This window comes from Pyrus communis, chromosome 10 (assembly GCF_963583255.1).
Source record: "Pyrus communis chromosome 10, drPyrComm1.1, whole genome shotgun sequence".
Taxonomy (NCBI): Eukaryota; Viridiplantae; Streptophyta; class Magnoliopsida; order Rosales; family Rosaceae; genus Pyrus; species Pyrus communis.
The window spans coordinates 3967564-3988585 of record NC_084812.1 but is presented as its reverse complement, the minus strand read 5'-3'; the positions used below and the strand labels follow the sequence as shown (position 1 = coordinate 3988585).

At 37.7% G+C, this 21022-nt stretch overlaps 1 protein-coding gene and 1 pseudogene across 8 annotated transcripts in view; both read left to right on the top strand.

Annotated features, from left to right (window-relative positions):
• Positions 1 to 21022, top strand: part of LOC137747328 (putative disease resistance protein RGA3) — a 93485-nt gene that overhangs the window by 53172 nt on the left and 19291 nt on the right. The window lies entirely within an intron of this gene.
• LOC137747333 (large ribosomal subunit protein eL6-like) lies at positions 17840 to 20835 on the top strand (annotated as a pseudogene).

Genomic DNA, 21022 nt, shown 5'->3' with positions numbered 1-21022 from the left:
GGTGCGAGCTTTGCGAATTTTGGGCAATGGGGTGGTGGGTTTTGAGGTGTTCGATCATAAATTCATGATAAATTCTTCAGCCATCGCCGTTCAACAAAGAAACATGACAAAGGAAATGAGGGTTGGGAGAGATAGGACCTCATCGTCAATGTGAGAAATTGGTTGGATTGAAGATTGGATTTTTGGATTGAATTTAATGGTAATTAAGGAGAGGACCAATAGCACATAATACAACAAATGAGTGGGTATATATACAAATATATATATATATATATATATTAATACATTTATATTTTTTCATTAAGAAGCAATGGACCCGGCAGCAAAGACGCATTGGGAAATCCTGAGAAGAAGGCTAGTCAAAGTCCCAGGCGTCCAGGAAAATCCCTCATCTGATTATTCCTCTCAAAACCCAGAAAGGTCTGGGTCAGAGAAAAAGCCCATCTTTCCTTTACATCAAAAACTGATCACCCAGAAAATAATAAGAACAAAGCTCATCAACCCACTATTCCTTTCATTTCAAGAACCCAAGAATTTGCTACCCATAAAAGAATTAGGGGTAAATCCCAACTGGGTAAATTTGATTATTGTGAAAAGAGAAGAACTTGGACTGCAATTTACAACAGAGAAAAGGGGAATAAAGGGTTGAAGTGGATGAATCAAGAAAATCAGCGGAACAAAAATGGGATTCCCAAGTTCTTTCTCAACCAACACGCTTATGGTCAAATAGCGTGGGCATCTGGAGTCGGATAAGGGAAGGAAGCGGAGGGAGAAGGCGGAGGGGAGAAGGAGAAGAAGGGTGGCCCCTTTTTTTCTTTTTAAATTAATTTTCTTTAATACTTAATTGTTTTATATGAAAGTGTTACAAAATTCAAACTTTAGGTATGAAAATGAGAAGAAAAAATATTTAAGTTTAAAAGTTGTAATTTTACGAAACTTGAGGATAGTAAAGTGAAAATTACCTTTTTAATTAAGGAAGCTTTAATGAAAAGGATTTCTCCAAACTTTTTCTTAACAAAAAAATAACTTAATAGCTTTATTTAATGAAAATGACAAAAATTTAATATGATAAGGACAAAGAAAACTATAAGAGCTTGTCTTCCCACCCTCCCTCACCATACCCTCGTATCTCTTCACCCATCACCATCATCTCTCTTTTTTCTTTAACCATCACCATTGTCACACCCTGATCCCGAGTTACGTCCAGAATCAACACGTGATGGTAGCACAGTAGCAATACAACATATAACACGTAAGGGTCACTGTGACTCATACATACAATATACATCAGACCTTCAACGGAAATAATGTAGCAATAAAGGGTAATAATACCTACTCTAGAGTGTACTACCCACATCATCTACAACACTTGAAATTCTCATCTCTAACTACTTCATGTTACTCTACAAAACAACTCTACGCCATAGGAATGACACGCCAAGAAAAGAAAAACTTAGATAAGTTGCGACACTCGTGTAGTGACAATAATAGAACATATGTAAATAGAAGCAAAATCAAATGATTAAATGTAAAAGTAGTCATTGCATCCACACAGGATTTTCCTCTGAATACTGGATCAAACCATTGTTCTGATCACCGTCATTATCTTTCCATTATTCTCTTCGAATTATGACTCACCACTCGCCTTTCATCATTTTCCGAGTGATCACAAGGATCTAATCACCACTTATTATTTCGTAACTTAACCATCATAAGCCTCATTAAATAAGTGTAAGAATGGTTCTTTAATTTCAAATCTCACCCCACGTCATTCGAGATAATTATTAGTCATCACACGACCTGAAATTGTCTAGGAATGACACACCATCATAAGTACATCCACGTGTAGGAATGAGATCGGTATCTATTTCATCATAGCATCTCTTTGTTACGAGTAGGAATGAGTCACATCCGAATCCGTTCACTTCAGATACACTATTAGGTAAACTGTTTGATTTAACTGTCTTTTTCTAGATTGAGCCACACATGAATTCAATCTTTTCTTTTATATGTGTAACAACATACTAAGTCTAGGGCTATATAGAGACACTGTTCGACCGAAGCCTACAATAGGTAACTGAATAAGATGTCGTAGACACTGTTCGACTGAAGCCTACAATAGGTAACCGAATAGGATGTGGAACCCCAATGCGGATTAATCAAGCAGAACCACTCCTAAGAACAAGTAACTGTGTAGGTAGTGACCGTTCCCAATGCGGATTAACCAAGCAGAGTCACTCATACGAACATTGATAGGCAGTGATCACCCAATGTGGATTAACCATGCATGATCACCCTTAAATACATATGGCGATACCTAGGTAACAAGGATCTTCCAATGCGGATTAACTAGGTGCAACCCTTAAATAGTATGGTCCCCCCAATACGGATTAACCAAGTGGGACCATCCATGTACCACTGCTACATGGTGCTGATTTCGAATTGATGCCACATCACCGCATGAACTGGGGTAACGGTCATTTACTAGCCATCATATTTCATAGTCATTTGAAGCATAGGATGGATACAATTGAGATGACACTATCAAGTAAACATAACATAGAAGCACACACTTCCTTAAAATCATTTGTACATAACATGGAAGTTTTCACGGGTAATAATCATATCACATAATATTAAAGTCACACATTGGGTCCTTCGCATTTCTATATTCACCAACATTGCTCCAATTAACCTAACACATTACACAATACCCCACTTAGGAAACTTAGTAAGACCAACACGCAAAACGAGGTGCAATGCTACTTACATGTAAATCGAGACGCACGTCAACCGGGAATGATACGCCATCTTGATGAACTAAGCTCTATCAAGCCTTAACAACAATCTAAAAATTCACGAGACACCAGAATTAGTTGAGGCACGTTGCCTAAAAAAGTCAGTCGTCAGTCAAAGTAGGCGACATTACGGTCAACAAGTAGCCTACTGAAGGCTTGTGTGGCTCAATGGTCTGGCAATCAATAAGTAGCCTACTGACAAAATTTTACGACGAGCTAACGGTTAGATTGTCGTCAATTACGAAAATTGTACAAGAGAACAATTATCTCAAAAATTGAATAATTGAACCATTGTATCGAATTTCAACAAATGGACCTTGGATATGGGATCAGGACATTGAGAACGTCCATTTTTTCAAAATCTATATCATCGTATTTCCGTGACCCGCACAAAAAAAAGGCGCTAAATCCTCATTTTACCATGAATTTTTCAGAGTTTGCGCACAATATTTTTTGTTTTGACGTGATCATTTGGCACGTTGAAGTACCAATGTTTTCTTGCAAAGAATTCCTAGGCAGCGAAATATGCTTCGTATCCTAAAGTTCTGTCTCATAAATTATTTTTTGTACTAATGATTGTAGTGATCAACTTGTAAGCCTCATGACATATGTAGAATTTGTATACTCGTTCAGTAGATTTTTATCCGATGACTCTAGTTAGCACCTAAGAGCGCATACATATCTAATTTAAGTCTTCGTATCATGAATATACTTTTGATGTACTAATAAATTAGATAATTGTTATTAGCACTTCAAAAATCTCATTCTACACTCCTCACATGTGTATTTTTCTTTTTAATTATACAAAATTTGAAGTACAAAATAAAAATTTTGAAATGCTAATAATAATTCTTAAAATTATTTGTTTAATATCTTTAATTTTCTATTCAATCCTTATTACTTTATTAAAGTGTTCTCCACTATTGTCTAAAGTTGTCCAAGAAAATCTTTGCTGATAAGATGGATTTATATTTATGTGGTATTTCTCTGCTTTCACCTTTTTGTCATGTTATGTCTCCATCGGTGTAGAAAAATGAGGTAGATTGTCTGCCCACTTGTTTGGGTATTTTTTTCGTTCTTTTCTATTTTATACGGTCATGATTAAATTATGTCAACATTTTATATTAATTTTTTATAAAGATAATAAGATAAAAAATAATAGAAGTATAAAATATTGACGTGACTTAACCGTGACTACACAAACAAAAAAACATGAGAAGGACATCCAAACAGGAGAGCAGGCAATCTGCCTGCTCCCAGTCTCACCAAATTAACTTCACAGGTGTAAAGTGGCATCAATTATATGGGATCTTATCATCTGATATGTTTCTATGATCTTCTTATCCATTTTTCTCGAATTATTTGAGAAAAAAGTTTATGCTGATTCAAAAGTAAAGCAATTAATTTTTTATTTACTTTTTTTTTTGTTGTTAATTATTCTGCTTTGTAGTCTAACATTGCATTAAATGCTTCATTAAATCAATTTAATTTAATCTATTTTGCCATTGGACATATCCACAACAATTTATATAAAAGTTTATCAAACACTCAAAAACTGTTTTTTTTGTTAAAAGCACTTTTACAAAAAAAAATTACCAAACACTCAACAATTTTATGTTATAACTTTTTATTCTCACAGCATAACAAATTTTTTTTTTTTTTTTAATTTTTTTATTAACACAATAATACCAAATTAGCTCGTAATGTTGGTGTTGTTGAAGTTTAGAAAGGCATACGTGGCATAATCAGGCTTACTCCTTATTATGCAAGCACGTTGAATCACACGCTACTGCTGAGATTTTGGTGTCAATTAAAAGGAAGTTGGCCTTGGATGCACCGGAAGTTATTCGCCTTCTCACTTGTTTTTTTTTCGTCAAAGGAAAGATTTCATTTCCAACAAAGTACAAATACATAAGGGTTCAGACACAACAAGTTAGATCAAGAGAAAAGCAAGACCACAGAATATAAAACTACTGTCCGAAGTCAACAAAGGGCCTAACACAAAAACTAGACAAACCAAAAAGCCTAAGTGATTTACACCCCTACCATCACCATAGCGCCACAGATTCTCCATCATTTTGCAGCCAAATCTTCTCACTTGTTGTTAGGAAAAAGATTTGAGTAGGTAAAGTTGTGGCTTATGAACTTGCTCATGTTGCTCTAAAGGATAATTCACGTTGCTATTAGGGGTGGGCAAACGGGTCCTAGACCCACGGGGCTGGGCGAGTCCATGCGATTCGGGACGGGTTTGAAAATGCAAAATAAAAAAACGGGGCAGGGTAGGGCGGGCTCACGAAATTAACGGGACGGGACGGATCCAAAAGTGTAAGGAAATGAGGCCCCAGCCTTACCCGTTTCTCCTAATCCTACTCGCTTTCTGGAATGTTGTGTTTGCTTTGGTAGTACACTTCGGATTTGGATCCATTCAAATTGTGGATGTCACAGCCTGACCCGAGGCGGATCACTTCCCGGGCCCGCTTCACCACCGTAGCACGATATTGTCCGCTTTGGGCCCCGACCACGCCCTCACGGTTTTGTTTTTAGGAACTCACACGAGAACTTCCCAATGGGTCACCCATCCTGGAAGTGCTCTCATGCGCTACTCGCTTAACTTCGGAGTTCCCATAAAACCCGAAGCCAGTGAGTTCCCAAAAAGCCTTGTGCTAGGTAAGGATGAGAATATACATATAAGGCTTACAGGATCCACTCCCCTGGGCGATGTGAGATGTTACAATCCACCCCCCTTAAGGGCCCAACGTCCTCGTCGGCACACATCCAACCAGGGATTAGCTCTAATACCAAATTGTCACATCCCGGCCCAGGGCGGATCACTTCCCGGGCCCGCTTCACCACCGTAGCACGATATTGTCCGCTTTGGGCCCCGACCACGCCTTCACGGTTTTGTTTCTGGGAACTCACACGAGAACTTCCCAATGGGTCACCCATCCTGGGAGTGCTCTCATGCGCTACTCGCTTAACTTCGGAGTTCCCATGGAACCCGAAGCCAGTGAGCTCCCAAAAGGCCTTGTACTAGGTAAGGATGAGAATATACATATAAGGCTTACAGGATCCACTCCCCTGGGCGATGTGGGATGTTACAGTGGAGATCTTAGAAATCCTCACATCTTAATTATTCATCATGCATCGTGTAGTCATAAATTATTTGAATTTTTTTATTTCAAATTAAACATAAATAGTACATGAAGTAAATTGGTCACATGATGTACGATTAACCATTAGGAAGATTCCCACAAGACGAATCCGGAAAAGATCCTCTTCCTAGTACTACATTTGTTTATTGCAGTACACTAGTACTACCTTTGTTTTCTTTCTTTATTTAGTTTTGATTCTTCATTTATTTAATCTTCCTTTGCTGCAAAGAAGGTCATCCACCATCAGATCATCTTTTTCTCCATTCCATCCACTGTATGAGGAAACAGGGACGCGGATCCACCTTCTTTTTCTCCACCATTTTCATCACTCTCCATCACAAATCTTTCTCTCACTCAATTCTTCTGCACCAGCCAACAAAAAAAAAAAAAAAAAAACTCATAGTGCTTTCAAAACCCAATTTTAGATTCTCATTTTCTGAAACCCAAAAAACGAGGAGCAATCTGAGTTCGAATCTTACCCGCCACTCCACTTCACTCCCTATTTCTCGCTCAGGCCCGCTTTCTGGTTCTCTGATTTGTCTCCAGCATCGTCCTCTTTCTCTCCAACAATTCGATTTCGAACTCGAATCCGAAATCGTCGAGTGGAAATTCAACTGGGATACTGAAAATTAAAAAAACGAAAACAAAAACAAATTGTACCCGTTGGACCGTAGGAATCGGCCAGTTTTAAATGGGTCGGATTAGGTTTGGTTTCAAATTTTGAAATAGTAAGATCTGTCTCGTCCCGTTTTATTTTCAACCAGGTCTAGTCTGGTCCCTCCAATTTTGGGCCCGGCCAGGTCCGTGCCCACCCGTAGTTGTTGTCATTAATTTATCATGATATTTATGTCTTTTATCATGTTAAATCAACATCTTCAGATTTTAGGGTATTTTTAGTAATTGTCTAAGTATGAGTAATACTAGGTAAATCAAATTTTTAGACTACATTTGCAAATCATGTGATATGTCACTAATATATAGAAAATAAGCACGTTAATTAGCAATTGTGTATTCTAGTCTAGGTATTGCTTTCGACTTCCATGTTACTATATCAATATATTCATCGAGCTTGATCAATTGATCCCTTGCCTTGAGTATATAGATCCTTCTTTTCTTTCCAACCCCATCATTATTGATTGCCAAACATAATGGTGCCACCAATTACATGATTAATCCGGGGTGGGGTCTTATAGCTATAGGATTCATTAGGACCTGCACCATGAAGACAAGAAGTCATCTCATATGTAAATCCAAGCAAAGCAGTGTTGAAAAACTTTCCTCTATCTTAGAAGATGGAGGATTTGCAAATCCAAACAAATTGGAAACAAGATAATGCTGAAAGTAACCGCAGGGATCAACTTGTAAACCTAACGACATGTGCAGAATTTGTACACGTTCCCTGAATGCCGATCGTCTACAGTTACTTGGAGATTTTTTTTTTTTTTTTTTTTTTTTTTTTTTTTTTTTTTTTTTTTCTGATGACTCTAGCTAGCACTAAAGAGCGCATACCTATCTAATTTTTGGATTTATATTTATATGGTTTTGCCATGCTATGTATCCATTATTGCTGGACCACACTCCATTCTTGAACATAAAGTTCACACTCACAGGTGTAAAGTGGCATAAATTAAAAGGGGTCCTATCATCTGTTATGTTTCTCTCGTCTTCTTATGCCACATTTTCTTGAATTATTGTTAAGCTTTTCATTCAACTTATCTGACACATTAGGATCCGGTATGTCCATTTGGACTTCGAATTGAGCTGTGTTGGTCGATACCATGAAGGTGACGAAGTCATAAAGTGTAGTGATGTGGAAAATATGAATAAATTTAAACCTAAAGTACCTAAATGTAAGAGTGCGCATATGAGCGGAAATGAACTCATTTCACAAGTGATGTCTAAGTATAAGTAAAGTACAGTAAAAGTAAAAGAGGAATTATACCGTCTGTAGTATTCCCACAACAACAGGTTGTCAAAAATCCTCATTGACACAAAAGCTCAGCCATTAAAACCTGGATGGGCGAAAAACAAGAGTGAGTGGGCCTACAAATAAAGCTTTGTAAAAATCTTTTTGAAAACATAATAACCCATTGCCGTAAAACAAGTATAGTTTCCAAAATATACATACTACGTATAATATGAAAATACTTACCAGAACCAGCAATATCTCAAGAATGCAATACATCACAAACTTTCGTAAATAAACACATGGCGTCCGTAATCACATATTCTCGCATAAATGAACATATCATATCGTATCAAGTGCTCATCGACATATACTGACACACAAGTTCATGCAGAGATATTCTGACATGAATAGAACTAGGTGTAACAATGATATACGCTCTAGTACTTCAATCACGTGAAGACTAGAGCTATGTGTAACGCAAACGAATCCTAATTGCCTATAGCAATCTAGGACAGGACTGACACCTACAATAGATCCAAAGTGAGCGTACGGTGTGATGTGAACATACATGTGAAAGACTGGCCTTGGCCTGGGCAAGTACTAACACCGGTGCAACAAACGATGAGCAGATAACGTAAATATAGTCATGCCACAGTGATTCGATAATTCTAGTCAACATAATTTTATTCATAGCCATAAATTTAATTAAGGCATCCAGTAAGATTTATAATGATTTCCTACTTCTCATTGTTACGTCATTTCCTATAAACGTTAATTTAATTACGATAGTCATATATAAAATTCATTACTACATGTATATATGGAAACTAAACAAATATATGTATATATCAAAGAAAAGACCCATTCACAAATCATGTCGTCGAGTCGAACCCACATGATGGGCATCTAAGATCCTTACAATGCGTTTCGCCTAGAAACAATACCATTTATGTAAATATATGACGTATTAATGTATAAACGTGTTTTCGTACAAAGTACAACTAATAAAGAAACTACTTTAAAATGGACAAATTTTGGAAAACGGAGGGTGGATTTAGATTCGGCACGTCAAGAAACCTAAGGAGAGACCTCGGGTTCCTCCACACGCTGCCACACGTGGTCGCCACAAGATGGTTGCACTGGTAACCATGCGCTACCATGCTGTTTTTACAATTTGCAAACCTAACTTTCAGAGCCCCAAACGAGCTCATTTCTTAACCAATTCCGAGGATACAAAAACAAACTTGAAGCTAGAAATGTAAGGAATCGATCTATACTTATTGGAAGCCCAATCGTGGTTAGTGTTGGCCGGGATTTGGTCTGAAAGTGGTCAGATGGCCATAATTTTGCTTTTCCAAAAAACTAGGGAAAGTCTCATCTTCGTCCCTACAGTCTCCAAACCCTACCAAAACAAGTGCAAAACCCTAAGATCTTCCATAAATATAAAAAAGGAAGGGAAATAGAGTGTTCCCGAGGCCTACCTTGGTGGAATCGACGAGAACTTGTCGGAGAAGATGATGAATAGTGGCAATGGCCACTATATGGTGCAAGCTCCACGTCTGGGTTTGATGTTCACGGTCTAAGCTTAATAGAGATAGGGAAGAACAAGGTGATGTGGTAGTCTGATGGTCTAGCTTGCCGAAGTAGTCGAGTGATGATGGTTCAGTATTACTGTGCACGGAAAGTGCAGAGAAAGTTTGAGAGACTTTCCCTAATAGCAAATGGATAGTTCCGTCAAGATCGTTGGAGTTAGTGTGATGTCACTGCCTTTGTGTTTACAAAGAAGAGAAAAGAAGAGACAGGGAGCCGAGGGGAAAGATAGAGTTAGAGAGAGGTTCGAGAAAGTTGGAGAGAAAATGAAAGGATAAGATAGTGAGATGAGATACGGGAGTGGGAAGATGAGTGGTGTGGGCCCCACTTGGCACATAACTCAAAGTCACCAAAGAAAACACAGAAAAATATCTCCCTATAACGTGAATTTACCAAAACGCCAATCACGCTCCGTAATTTGTAAAATCTTCGTCGCAACTCCAAGTTCAGTTCCACTTACGTCTATGCGTTCATACTGTCAAGTAACTTCGAGAATATGGTAAAATAATAACTCATATGCGTTGCGAAGAGACGGTCAAAGAAAGTCAACAATCTCTCTTCTAAGGGGTAATTTCGTAATTTCACACTTTTAAAATTAATAAAGTCCTAAAATTTGGGACAAGTTGTTACATTATCTGCTCTTCTTATGTCCTTCCTTGGCCATCTCTCCATTCTCTGCATTTCCCTCTTTCCAATCTTCATTTATTGCGCGAGTATGATGATGCTGCAAAGGTGCTAAAAGTTCTCTACACTTTTCCTGTTGAGGGAATACTGAATTCAGTCGCTTCACTTGCTGCTCAAGAAATCAATCTTTTTTGAGGATTCAAAAAAGAAGTAACTGATCTTTCTGAATTGTTAATGGAAATTCAAGAGTACTTGGGCGATGTTGCCCACGAACCACATGATCGGGGCATGTCAATTAGAAATTGGGTCAAGAAACTGAAAGACGTAGTAATTCAAAACCATATAAAGAAGAAGGTGCTTAACTACGAAGCGATGTTGCCCACGAACCACAGGATCGGGACATCAACTACGAAGTTCTATGGTGTAAAGTAGAAATTCAAGACCATATGAAGAAGAAGGTGCTTAACTTCTTTTCACTCTCCAATCCTATTTTATTTTGTCAAATGATGGCACACTAGATTAAGAACATCAATGTGTCAGTGGCGGGTCTCAACAGTAAGGCAACTTTCATTGGCTTAGTTGCAAGGAGAGTAGATTAAACCCTCCAAGTATGGGGAACAGAGAAACCGTCTCAAGCTTCCGTCACAATGAGAAGATCATTGGAAGGGAGAAGATTGTGTCGGATATCATTGCAACCTTGATCGAGTCCAAGAATCAGGAAAATAACTTTTTGGTTAAAACCGTTGTGGTAATTGGAGGACTCGGAAAGACGACTTTGGCAAAATCAATATTTAATGATGTTGTTATTGGTAGAAAATTTGAGGAAAAAGTGTGGGTGTGTGTGATACCCCGTCCTAAATTTGTCGTATTTTTATATTATCGGACATATGAAATTACCAAATTGCCCTCAAGGCTTGAACGTTGACTTTCGTTGACCGTCTCGTCGAAATACGTAGTACTAATCTCCTTAGTTTATTCTTATTTTACTCATAGCCACGAACGTGTGGACACGAACAGATTAGATTTTGGCTTTATAACGAAGATTTTATGTTACGAAATGTCGAACTTTTTCGGATATTTTCGTGTTTCGTCTTTAGTGACATTGTTTTGTGAGCCACTAAGGCCCACATGTTTCCCTTGGACTCATGTAACCCTCCCTCCCTTTCCCATTTCTGAAAATATCTATCTCTATACTTTCACTCTCATTTTCTCTCATCCCTCTCTCTAACCTTCCCTTTCTGGGAAGGCAACACAACAACATTGACAACACTCCCACCACCGCCCAAACCAAGAGCACCACAAACTTCGTCTCGTCCTCACTAACCTAGAACATCCAAGTCGAGCCGTGACATTTTAGGTCATTTTCTGGCCAAACCATGGCTAGTTAGCCATTGAGAAATGTACCATTCTCTTCATCTCATTGGGAAGTATGATTTTTGTTTTTGAATCACTCGATTTTGTTGAGTATTGAAAAAGTTATGAACATTTAAAGTTTATCCAATTTTCGGCAACCTCCTAGCCTTTCGAGCCATTTTCCAACCAAACCACAGTGAGTTAGCCATCGAGAAGGGCACCATTCTGTTCATCTCGTCCTGAGGTATAATTTTTGTTTTTTAATCACTCAATTTCGTTGAGTATTGACAAAGTTATGAACTTTAAATTTTACCCAGAAATCCAGTGAGTTCCCTAGTTTTCCCTTGGACCAGTCACATTTCAGGCTATTTTCCAGCCATCTCCGACAACCATTGGGCTTCCAAATAGGTGTAATCGTGTTCTACATTCCTAGCTTCGTTTTGATATATTATGGGTTGAATTTGGTTAAGAAACGAAACTTTGAAAATTACTCAAAGTTTTGGCCAAAAACCCAGTTTCCGATGACCGAGTTGACCCAACCCATTGACCTTGCTCGTTGATAGTTGACCTAACCATTGATCGTTGACTTGACCCGTTGACCTTTGACCGTTGACCATTGACTTTTGTTGATTTTTTTCGGATTTCGGTTGGAACCCTTCCTAAACTAATTTCGACGTCCTAATTCCAAATATATGCTTCGTTTTCCCAAATTCAATCATTTTAGTAGAGTTTTATTAATTGGTCATTTATGTGCTTAGGTGTGTTTGTTAGTGGAGACCCCATCCTCTCTAATTTGAGCAACTCTTTGGCAACAGAGTGTCTGTGAGCGAACCTCTTCCAAAATGCATTATTTTATTGCTAGAAATGCATACATGAAAGCATGATTTTTTTTACTACGTTTTATGAAACGTTTATGAGTAAATTGGATTTACGCTTTTATGAAATATCATGCTTTATCGAATTTATGTTATTGAGATATTTATGAACATGAATTTATGATATGATGTTTGAGCTATTGAGCTCCGATAAGATATATTTTGGAAAGATTATCTTTATGATTTTCTGTGCTTACATATGGAAATGATATTTCTATATGGCTTCGGCTGGGTGATGCAGTGCCTTCGGGCGGAAGATGTTTATATATGGTTTCAGTCGGGCAATGTAGTGCCTTCGGGCGGAAGATATTTATATATGGCTTCAGTCGGGCGATGTAGTGCCTTCAGACGAAAGATATTCCGAAGGAAGATATTTATATATGGCTTCGCTGGGCGATGTAGTGCCTTCGGACGAAAGATATTTATATATGGCTTCGGTCAGGCGATGTAGTGCCTTCAGGCGGAAGATATTTATGTATGGCTTTGGCAGGGCAATGTAGTGCCTTCGAGCGATTGTGATTCCACTACTAAACACTATATATGATATATGTTTTATGAAGGTTTTATGGCATGCTAGGGTTTTCAGAAAACCTATTACGTATTATGCTATATGAATTTTCCAATATGGGGGTTAGTACGTTAAAGAATAACTGTTTTAGTATTACATATATATGAACTTGGTCCATTCATGTTTTGTTTTGTGCCCCTCAGGATTTAGAATCGAGGCATACAATCTCGGCGTCAAGGCACTCCTGCATTGGTATCTTCGAGTCATCTCGGTGTAGGACCCATTCCTCTTGTAATCGTACTTTCTAATATTCCTTCCACTTGTATTTCAAATTAGTAGTATGCTCTGAACATGTCATGCATTATCACTTTGAAATTGTTGGTAGTTGAATGTTATATTTTATTAAGGTTTACGCTTGATTACTACTTTGCGTTGTTACGCGCGAAATTTGTATGCATGTTTCACATGTTCTCGGCATATGCATTCATTAAATGGCTTGCATCATCCTCGGGTGTTGGCTAACACATGGCCATCCTGTTGTCCTTATGACACCAAGATCGGGGCGTGTCAATGTGTGTGTCCAACATTTTTGACGTTAATTCAATTCTAAATTGGATGTTAAAATCCTTTAACTCAAACAGGACAGGATTTACAGGTCAGGAAACACTGCTTAATAACCTCAAAGAAAGGTTGACAGGGAAGAGATATATGCTGATACTTGATGATGTTTGGAATGAAGATGACGATTTATGGAGCAGTTTTACATGTTGTTTGTCAAAGCTCAATTCTGCTCCAGGAAGCATTGCCATTGTTACTACCCACAGTGCTAAAAGGTTGCATCGATCACAAAGACAGTGCCGAGGTGTCATTTGGAGATTTTATCATTGGAGGATTGTTGGTCCATATTAAAGGGTGAAGCATTACTAAATGGTAACACTCCTCTAGATTCAACTCAAGAGAGCATTGGAAGGGCCATAGCTGGAAAGTGTGCTGGTGTACCATTAGTGGCAAAGGTATGCATCTATAGGATAATATTAGAGATATCAAAATTTTAAACTAAATTTGCAAACCAAATAATGTGTAACTAATAGGAAATAAGCACGTTAATCAACACTTAAGTAATAATCTAATCATCTACCACCACATCATTTGGTTTACATGCAAATTTTGCTTAAAAATTTGATCTCCTTAACATTACCCATTTTATTATATTCCCCCTCGCTATTTTGTATTTTTTTTTTAATAACATAAATAAATATAGAATTAGAAGGAGGGACGGGGAGTTTTTGTGTGTCATGGTTGAGGGTAGGTCATCAGCAAGTGCCAAAAAAAAAAAAAAAAAGGAAGTTTTAACGAAAAGCTCGCGATTCTGTTCATTTTAACAAAAAATCACATTTTTACACTAAAAAGTCAAACTTGGTACTATTCACTTTACCCTTTATTTTGACCTTATCATTAAAACTCAAAGTTTCCAAATCATTTTCATTAATTTTCCTAAAAAAGAAAGGGGGTTAGTGGTTTAAGATGACGAATAGAAAATGTTATATAAACAAACGTTATGCATAAAGTTAAATAAACAAATGTTAAAAGTATTAACTATATAAATTAAATTTTCTTTGAGGAGACAAGCATAGACTTGGCTTTCAAATTTTGATAGACTGATTTCCTCTATTTTCTTTGAACGATAGAGGTTGAAGTCAATAAGATTGAATAAGAAACCCTATCAAACCCAACAGAATAGTTATCCTAGACTTCAGTGACTAAGAAACTGATGGTCACCCACCTTTCAATCTATCTTGCAGAACCTACTAACCATAATGGTTTTCGTCCCAGATATTTGTCGAACAATAACCTAACCGGACCAATGCCTCAGTTCTTGGAAGAACTGAAGTCTCTCACTCTCTTGAAAGTGTAATTTCTACATGATCATAGACTCATTTGATACCAGAATTCCATATTATTAAGAATTGACCTGTGGGAATTTGAAGGGCAATCAATTTTCTGGTTCAGTTCCAAACGCTCTTCGCGAGAGATCAGAAGCTGGATTACTTGTAATGAGGTAAAAATCGCTTCTTGTTTATTGGTTTGTAAATATGCCTTTGCTTTGACAAATAACAGAAATAAGAAGAATTTTTTGTTCATTTCAGAGTGGATAGCGAAAATTTTTGTGGCTCAGGTTCATACAAAAAGAAGAAGAAAATTGTTCTCCAATACTTGCGTCATTAGTGTCAGCACTAGCAGTTGTTATAGTGCTGATACCAGTATGGAAAATTGAAAAGAAAAAGAGAATCAGGTACCTTTACAGATCTTAATAGTTCCCCGAATTGTAATAGTATTACTTTGAACAATGAAGAACTCTCGAAACAGGTTGTCTAATGAATATTTAAACGGTGTGAACACATATTTTTTGTGGACTTATGGCACAGAAGCAGAACCTTTTAACAAAACAGCTATAGCATCAAGGAAGTGCCAGTTTACTCATGAGGAGGTTTTATATATCACCAAAAACTTCAAACCTCGTTCGGGAAAGGAGGATTTGGGACTGTGTACCATGGTTGCATGAAAGACGGAAACCAAGTTGCAGTAAAAATGCTTTCTGCATCATCAACTCAAGGACCTAGGGAGTTCCAAACAGAGGTTTGTCAGTTAGAATTTCTTGGAACGCAAGGTAAATAAGGCACCTAGTCTTGTTCGATACAGATTGTGATGAGTTTGTTCTTGACTGCAGGCTCAGCTCCTGATGAGAATCCATCATAGAAAGTTGGTCTCGTTCGTTGGATACTGCAATGATGCTAACAACTTGGCACTTATATACGAGTACATGGCAAATGGCAACCTAAAAAAACTCTCTCTCAGGTATAATCCTGTTATCAAGATAGAGAATTTTCACCAGTTTATGTTGGAACATCTTAACTCTACAGAATATAATAGCATTTCAAAATATTTAAATATTACATTAATGGTTGCAGATGCAGAAAGAAGTTCACAGATGACATGGGAAATGAGACTTCGTATAGCAATGGATGCTGCACAAGGTTCGTGCTTCCTGTTATTTCAGTAAAATAGATGTGATCATGTTTACACAAATTATAGTTCCACTAATGCGGAAAGCAAAATTTGGTTCGTAGGTCTCGAGTACTTGCATCACGGATGCAGGCCGCCTATTGTCCACAGAGATGTGAAGACTGGCAACATTCTCTTAAGCGACAACTTGGAAGCTAAAATGGCGGATTTTGGTCTTTCCAAGGTTTTTGCTAGTGACATTGAGACTCAAGTGGTCAGCACAGTCATGGGAACAGCCGGATATCTTGATCCAGAGTATGTTTAGATTTTCTCATTCTATTACCATTATAATCATGCGAAAATACGATGTAAAAAAAAGGAACAAACTCTTAATCAAAAATAAAATTGAAGGGGCACTAAACCGACAATAAGCTGCATACAAACCACGACATTGTGATTAATGAATATTAGTTTTTGTTTACAGATACTACAATTGCCAAAGGCTGAATGAAAAGAGTGATGTGTATAGTTTTGGGGTAGTTCTATTAGAGCTAATCACCGGCCAACCTGCAGTGATAAAAAACGATGAAGTAATCTACATAACAACGTGGGTGAGTTCTGAGCTCGAAAAAAGGGAACTAAAAAGGGTTGTGGATCAAAGGATGCAAGAAGAGTTCGATGGCCATTTGGTCTGGAAAGCGTTAGAGATAGCAATGGTGTGCACAACCTCTACCTCCCAACACAGTCACAATGGATGTTGTATTGTCTGAGCTCAAATATTGCTTGGAAATGGAGTTGTCTAGGCATCGAGAAAGAACTCCAAGATCAACAGAAGAACTTCGCGCTGCGTTTGGGCAGTATAATCATAGTTCACCTGAAGTTCTCTCCGTGTATACAGATTCCACAAATGTTGATTCCATGACCGGACCGTTTGCTAGGTAACTGGTGACATTTCCGGCTAGTTGACAAAGAAGATATACATACTACAATATCCATAAAGTTCTTTTTCTTTCTTTGATCCTTTTGTACATTACTTTGGATTTCTTTCTGTATATATTATATGTGTTTGGGAGTGCTTTTAAAATAAAAAATAGAAGCACTTTATTAAAAACACTTATGAGTATAAGTGTTTTTTAAAAAAACATTTCTAAATGGGTAATTCATTTTGAGTTTTTTATTTGGTATACAAGTTTTCACTTCATTTTTTTGTTCAATGGAGTAAATCACTCCAAATTATGTTACCAGATGTTGTATCTTATCTACTTTTCTTGGAGGTTATCATGCATGGTTTGAGGCTTTAAACTAAGTAGAGTGGGAGAATAAATTGGTATTGAATTTGTCATCAACGAGATTTGAATATAAGACCATGCAATTACAAGTGAAAAAGAATATCACTAGATTAGTACTAAGTGACTTTAAAATACATTTTTTCAACCACCATACATATCTTTTAAAGTATACAAATTAACACGTGTATAACGTATAAAATAAGTGAAACTAGAATAGAATAATTAGGCAAATGCCTACTTGATACATAAGTGCTCAACAATTGATTCCATAGTTATTGGTTTAATCCAATGCTATGTACAACATGACAAACAAGACCTCAATCGTTTTACTTTTACAAGTGATTATTCTTAAAATTCAAATGTTTTTCAATAATACAGAACATTTAGGTATCGTTTGGTATGCAGACGGGACGGGACGGAACGGAACGGAATGGAACGGGACGGGACGGGATAGGACGGAACAGAACGGAGCGGGAGCAAATATGCCCTCGGATGAAAACAAGGAGGAAGAAGAAGGAGACGGAGAGGTTATAATTTTGTGTTCCACAGATGTGGAACGAGTCGTTCCAGGGGGGGTGAGGTGGAACGAAAATTCACCCAAAACTCGTCCCGTGGAACAGCTCGTTCCACCCGTTTTAGGCGCACCAAACGTGGGACGGAACGCCCTGTCCCACTCTGTTCCGTCCCGTCCCACGTACCAAACAGTACCTTAAGTACAATAAATAAAGTTTGGGCCAGATTGATACAAAGCCCAAAACCAAAAACGAAAAAAAATTAAAACCGGAAGTTAGGGTTTTACTTCAACCCCCGCCGCACTACTTCCTCCGTCGTCTCTTTATCGCAAATAGCAAGCCGCAGAGACACTGTGTGAGCGCAGCAATGGCAGCAGAAGCAAGGAACCCCAGAAAGACCCGGAACCCAGAACTCGTCCGCGGGGTGGGTAAGTTCTCGAGGTCCAAAATGTACCACAAGCGTGGTCTTTGGGCTCTCAAGGCCAAAAACGGCGGCGTCTTCCCTCGCCACGATGCGAAGCCGGCAGCCGAGACCCAGCCTGAGAGGCCGCCCAAGTTCTACCCTGCCGACGACGTCAAGAAACCCCTCGTCAACAAACGCAAGCCCAGGCCCACCAAGCTCAGGTTCTCTTTTTCTCTACTTTCTCTCAGATTTTAATTATTTTTCAAATTCGAATATTTCGGTTTTTAATAATCTTTATTTATAATTGTTGTCAAAATTAGAAATTAGAAAATGGGTTTTTGATACTGTAATTTATTTTTTTATTTATTTATTTGGTTGGTTGGATGTAGGGCTAGTATTACATCAGGGACGGTGCTGATTGTGTAAGCTGGAAGGTTTAAGGGAAAGAGAGTTGTTTTTCTTAAGCAGCTTTCATCTGGGCTACTTCTTGTTACTGGTGAGTTCTTTTTTTTTTTTAAGCAGAAATTATTGTTCTGGAATTTCGAATGAATGTTAAAGTTTTATGTTACTTGGAGGTTCCTTGGCCGTGAATTCCACCCAATGACGATAACGTTGTTTTGTGGCGATGCCATTAGAATTTGGTGCAAAAAAGGAGGTTTCTTTTGTTTCAAGTTATTTGTAAATACATCACCGTCTCGTATGAATTGTGCTTGGGGGATTGCTCCCCTCCGGTTGAATGGGATATTTTGCTGGGTGGGGTTTTCTTTGAGTGGGGGATATTCAAATAGGGTTAGTGAGCCAGTACTCGAAGTGATGTGGTGCTAATTTTTTTTCGTCCGAAACTGTGTGAAATGATGACATGAAAGAGTAACACTCGCTTCTGTAACAGCATAGATAGATCTGAGTGCATCAACTTGTGAAGTGTCACCTAGTAATCTACATTCTTATTTTCTGTAATTTATAATGTATTCTTCTTGAGGATGTGATCTCTGCTCCTTGCATTATTTAATCGTGATTGTTAGTTAGAATATATGAATTACCTTTTATGCCTTCAGTTTTCATAGGTTTTTCGAAAGATTCTTTCTTTGCTTCTTATTAAAATATTTGTTTTTATTTTGTTTACATTTACTGATTTGTGTATTTGCTCTTTTTTTTCAATCCCCGTGGTGGGTGGGGGTAATGGGTTTCTAGTTTAGGGCACTTGCCTGCTTCTTGAAAAAACTTGTCGAGTGCCATTCTAACTTCAGTGCTGGTACGATGCCATTGCAGGCCCCTTTAAAATTAATGGTGTTCCTTTGAGACGTGTAAATCAATCTTACGTGATTGCCACTTCTACCAAGGTTGACATTTCTGGGTTGAATGTCGAAAAAATTGATGACAAATATTTTGCTAAGGAAGTTGAAAAGAAGAAGAAGAAGGGAGAGGGAGAATTTTTTGAGGCTGAGAAAGAGGTTAGAATTATCGTTCTTCATTTACATATACTTTTGAGCAAATAATTTATGGTCCTCGTGATTCTCTTCATTGTTGGTACCGTCTGCATGAAGTTTAAAGTTAAATGTGGCAATGTGATCATCGTCTTCCGATTTTGCGTGATATTTTTCTTGTACAGATTCTCTGATCCTTTTATGTTTCCCTTTTAATTGTATCAATCCATCTCTTTTCTACTATCTTGATCGCTTCTTCTACATGTTAATGGGAAGTCTGTAAATGAGTGGAAATCTTTTGTTGTCTCTGTATTAATTAATATTTTCCCGAACAACAAATTGTAGGAGAAGAATGTGCTCCCACAAGGAAAGAAAGACGATCGGAAGAGCGTGGATGCTTCATTGATAAAGTCCATTGAGGCTGTCCCAGACTTGAAGACGTACTTGGCGGCGAGATTCTCTCTCAAGGCAGGCATGAAGCCTCATGAGCTTGTCTTTTAGACCATCATCTTATAAACTACTAGGATAATTTTCTGCGCTTCAGCTTGTTTTTCCTCTTCAGGTTACCAGCGAACTCTGAGTTTTCATTTTGCCGGTGTATTCACAATTCATGCTCATTTTGATTTGGTTTTGATCACTACTGCTTTAGGCACATACAAAGTACCAAGTGAAATTCATACGAAATGAAGAGAGGATCATTCGAAATCAGCTAGTTTAGTATATTAACAGTCTTTGCAAATGAGTTCGGATCACCATCAAAACAACCAGCAGTCGATGCCTGCGGAGAAACGAAAACCCGCTCTCAACGCTGATTGACAATAAATCCTCCAATTGAGTACAGCAACGGCCCAAACTTATATCTTCTGCAAGAATGCTCTCTGCCTGCAATGCAATTCCGAACTCATATCTCGAATCTCCAACTTCCGGTGAGATGGTATGTTTTTCTTTGTCGAAGTTTAACCACACATCTCCAAAACGTCATTTGATTCCTTGTATAGGACGAAGGTATAATATTTTCCACCAAATTTCGCATCAACCAAACTTATTAATGTAAGAAATAAAAGCATACGAGTTTTAGCTTTTGATTCTTTTCCCTAAAACACCAATTGACTATTGAAAATTTTCGCCTCTCCGTGTCTTTGTCATCGCCTTCGTCGTCATTTTTCAGTGGTGGTGGCCATGTTGGCAGCTGAAAGAGGAAGGCTTCTGCGTTACAGAAAAAGAGACGATAAATGAGAGATTTTTGAATGTGATCGGAAGACGGGATGATACGTAATGTGTTACTATACAAATAGTAGGATGTGTGTGTATGGTTCCTTAACTTTAACTCAATTGGAGTAATGGTCCCTTAATTGTAATTACACACTTTGATCAGTTGAGAGACTCTAATTGTATAAATGGTCATTCTAACATAACTTATTTTAACAAAATTTTGATGAAATTGATGAAAAATGACTATAGCTACACATTTTGATAAGTTGAGAGATCAATGGTAATGGATTTTTAGTTGAGGAACCATTGCTACAATTTACTCAAAAGTTAATAATTTAAGTATTAAAATTTTCCATCACTTACATAAAAA